Source organism: Chrysochloris asiatica, unplaced genomic scaffold, assembly GCF_000296735.1.
Source record: "Chrysochloris asiatica unplaced genomic scaffold, ChrAsi1.0 scaffold00526, whole genome shotgun sequence".
Lineage (NCBI taxonomy): Eukaryota > Metazoa > Chordata > Mammalia > Afrosoricida > Chrysochloridae > Chrysochloris > Chrysochloris asiatica.
This window is the reverse complement of record NW_006409044.1, coordinates 516210-520977: the sequence shown is the minus strand read 5'-3', so window position 1 is coordinate 520977 and position 4768 is coordinate 516210.

Sequence of the window (4768 nt, the reverse complement as noted above, 5' to 3'; positions counted from 1 at the left end):
CTGCTGATAGTGAGAGTGAAGTCTGTCCCAGACCCACTCCCACTGAATCTCTCTGGGATGCCATCGGCTCTCCTAGATGAGTAATAGATGAGGAGCCTGGGAGCCTGCCCAGGTTTCTGCTGATACCAGGCTAATGCACTGCCAACACTCTGACTGGCCCTACAGTTGAGGGAAGCTCTGTCACCAGGAGACAGAGAGAGGGAAGCTGGGGACTGAGTCATCACAATGTCTCCCATGGCATCTGAAGTTAGAAATAAAACACAAAGTCACCAATATGATCTGACCATACCATATTGTCCTCCCAGTAGAACTAATCTGTATTCCAAAAATGCCTCTATTTAGCTTTATTCATTTTGCTTGCCTAGCAAAGGTGTCTGGTCCCAGGCCCTAAAACATTGAAAAGAGTCTTCCCTGAGAGAACCATCCTATTCCCCTCACCTGGGAGCCAAAACACCAGCACGCAGAGAAGCTGAGCTGCGCCTTCCATGGTTCACTCTGTGCCACAAGTGAGACAGATCTTCCCCTGAGTGCAGACCCAGCATTCATATGGGCTCTGGAGGACCAGGTGGACTGGAAGGAATATGCAAAGCAGGTGGGTGGGGCCAGCTGGGCTTCCAGCTGCAGAGAGGCTTTGTCTGCTCTTCTCTGCACATGAGCAACCATCCTCAGGAGGCCCAGTCCGAAAAGACTTAGACTCAGGGTAGAATTCCAAGGGTCACTGAGTTTAACCCTTGTACAATGCACTGGATCACAAGGTTGGTTTAAACAGCAAGGTTGTCAGTTCAAACTCACCAGGCATTCCTATTCGTCACTATGAGTCAGAATGGACTCGATGGCACTTAAAAACCAAAAACAAAATTATTAGCCAAGGCTAACTCAAATGTTATTTCTCACAAGTCTGTTGGGCACAAGCTAGCGGCTGAGTTGTTAGAGGTTGACTGGAGATGACTTGAGTGAACAACCTGAGGGAGGAGAACAGGCTCTGATGCAGGATTCAGGTCGATGGAAGAAAGGATTCACATGCATACAAGGACAGTTAAACAATTAAACCAAATTGTGGAGATCAGAGGAAACCTTAATCACTTAAAAATACCATGTTTTCTATAGCAGGAAAGACAAAAAAGCTGATGAATAAAGTCAGGAATTCAGATTGGATACCTGGGCTAAGGAAAATATCGGATGCTGGGAAAAGATACGGTGTTGCTCGTGGAACCCTAGGACCCTGAAGCATGGTGTAGGAACACTGAGTAGATAGATCCCACCAGGATTATGGATCCCTAGATTCCTCTGAGTCTTCATGGGCAGCAAAAAGGTGCTGCTTGGCATCTATGTTCAGAAAAGTAGAAAAGGTAGAGCAGGAGACCTACTGGGTTGCTGAACACAAAAGTCATCATTCCTCAATTCTGGGAACTAGTCCGATTTCAAACCCATACCTAGATGGTGAATGGATGATGGTTCCTCTAGAGGAATGGTCATACAACATAATGACAAATATGTCCTTTAGTGATGGCCCTAGTACTTCCCCAAGTGGAACTCTGTCCATACAACTGCACTCTGAGGAAAGGGAATCACAGACACTTTGTGTCCTGGTGCATAAGGATCTGAGTTTGCATTGATGCTCATGATACAGGGCAGGGCCTCATGGAACCCATCCTGCCAGAGGACCAAGACCATATGCATATGAATAGGGTTACTCCAATGTAGAGGAAAAGATGGAGTGTGAGTGTTTAAAGATTTATGTGTTTGACTTATGGATATTGGTTTCTCATGCCTATTATTATAAAATAGGGATACACATGTTAGAGGAATATAGGGAATTATTATTACAGAGAGCCAGTCAACCTGCCTTCAGCCTATACTTGATTGGATTTGCTAAAAGGGGAGTTGTCTTCTGTTCTGATAAATTAGACTTTTTGCTTTAAGCCTTTGTACAGTGTGGGAATTGGTAGAATCAGCAAAGTTGGTATATTTGCATTTGAATAGACCTGCAGACCAACTCAGAACTGCTGGGAGAACAGGACATTAAACCAAAGTTAAACAGCAGACAATTTGATGTATTGAGATTTAGAGTCTTCAAGGCAAGGAAAGTCCATCCATCAGAGAAAACCTATTTCTAGGACTTTAACATGCTCACTGCTGACCATCAAGATCTACTTGTGATTGAAATTTGTAGAAATGCAGTAATGAAGACAAGGACTGAGTTTGGACATGCACCTATTGACCTTAACCTAAGAGGAGAAGGCTGGCTGGTTGAAGTTTAGTTATAAACTCCTGAGCCTGCCTGCCCTGCCCTAGCCCATGGAGTCTAGGGCTGAGAGTGAAAGGGCAGGGAGGTGTGTGTGAACTCCTAAACTTGCAGCTGGTACCCATTTGACTTACCTTGGGTGACTGTTGTTAAGTACCAATGAGTGGGGTTTTGATCCATAGAGATCCTTTATGGTGTTTTTGAGGAGCAACTGGTGACGTTGAACCACCAACCTTGAGATTCAAAGTGACCTTGCAGGTCAGTGCATTAATCCACAATGCCACACCAGGACTCTGCTTGGGGGGCTTGGGTTGAGCTAGTCATAACCTGAGAGAAAGAAGATCAAGATGTTTGATACTCTGAGCAATTGTCAATTGCTACAATTTGTTGGACTGGACTTGTTTATGAATGCAGTTGTACAAAATTCCTATTAAAATAGAAGATTCTTCATATCAAGGAACATGCTTGTCTCCTCAGAGTACTGGGTTGATAGGTAAGGGGAATGTAGACAATGGCTATTAGAAATGGGGGCTATAAAGGCTTGAAGTGGCTGACTTACAAGCTGTCATGAGGGTACTTAGTTTTAGAAGGAGGGATTATATTAGAATCCCCACTGGTTATTTTTCCTCTTGTGCAGATAGGTCTAGTGAAAGAGAATGGGAGTTTGGCTGATAGGAATTTATGATTTCCGTTGTGAACAACTGTTAGTAGGATTAATTGTGATTGTCAAAATTGTAATCCTAGAATATGTGTAGGTAAGGAAGGAAGTAGTTTTCTTTTACTTCCCAGGACCAGCAGAAAGGAAAAGTATGAGTGGATCATGGGATCCCTACCTGGAAAAGCAGCGAGAGTGGAGAAGGCGGCAGAGGCAGTGGCATGGACAGACAGAGCAGCTCTGCAGTCTAGGCCCATGGACCGAGGAAGGCTGGGGACCTATCTCAGGAGGCTGGATGGCAGAATGGGCTCTGTGGACATTTAAATGAACATACACTCTTTTTGTTTTACATGTGCACATTAAATATTTTTGCTTTGTTCATTTGTGACATATTGGTGTAAGTGGGGTCACTACATTTTTGGTTTTACATGTTTTAATTATATCATGTAAGGCACAAGTACAATTTTTGGATTTTCTTTATTTAGAGATTATGTATATAGTTTATACATGTCTAGTTGACAAGAAAAGACTGTAATAGTTAGGATTGTGTGTCAACTTGACTAGGCCAGCATTTCCAAAGTTTAACAGTTGACATGTGCTTATTCCCATGGTGTGATGAGACCTAATATAGGCATAGCTAGCTCTATGGTGAGGAGCAGACTCCACAGTCAACACCCTAGGGTCCTCTCAGTGCCCCATGAGGATCACCTTGGATCTGTGAGCTTCTCCTTCTGATCCACACTGAGAACTGCTGTCTAAGGCTGCTGTGTGCTAGGGAGCAAGCATCTTGAATGGAGGTTACAGCCACAGTCAGCAAACTATAGTGTGGTCTCTGATGGCAATAAGGCAGACCTTTCTGAGAGTTCTTCAGAATGTGACAATCCCTATCTCATCTAGTAATTGCGATTCACTGTTGTTGTTAAGAGCCTTCAAGCTGGTTCTGACTCATAGCCACCCTACATATGGTTTTTGCAGAGCAGCTAGTGGACTTGAACTTCCGACCTTATAGCTCAAACTGACCTTGCAGTCCAGTGTATTAAACTCCAGCACCATACCAGAACTCCAGTGGACTGATACAAATTCCTACAGAAGTCCCTTAAAACGGAGCTAGTAGGAGTGCAACTAAAAAGAAACTGCCCACTCAGCCCTCAACTATCACAGTGAAAGTGGCACCTAAACCAAGAAGACAGATCTTTTGGATGTTCTTGTAGGAATTGCCATCCAACCTGTCTTGAAACAGCAGACAGACTGCAGAGCTTCCCTGAAACCCAGCTCAGACAGAAGGAGGCCCACAGAACAGTGAAGGATGCCTTAGGAAAACTGAAAGGCAATAATCAGACGCAAAGGGGACTCACTGTGTGTGGGTACTCTGCTAAAAACATGATCGCACAAACAGAGCAGGGAAAGGAGCACTAACCAGAGAGAGAGGGAGAGGACTGTGCTCCCAGGTGGATGGTGTGATGAGTACACACTGCCTCATCTGAGTCATGGTGCCACCTGGTGGACGGATTGAGCACAGCATGCTTCTGGAGTGTTGCTGATGGAGATGGTTATGTGCCATGGAGTAGGTTCCAACACATAGCGACCCTGCATAGTATTCCTGAACCTGTAAATCTTTACAGGAAAAGAAAGCCTCATCTTTCTCCTGCAGGACTGTTGTTAGTTTCAAACTGCTGATCTTTGGATTAGCAGCCTGCTTCGTTACCACTACACTACCAGAGCTCCTTACATTAAACACTGAAACCCAAGTACTGAAGCCATCAAATCCTAATTAAGAAGGGAGGGAAAATGAGGGACAGGAAATAGTAAACAAAAAGTTTACTGCCCATCAAATAGGTTTTAAAAGAAAGAAATATAGATAAAATCAC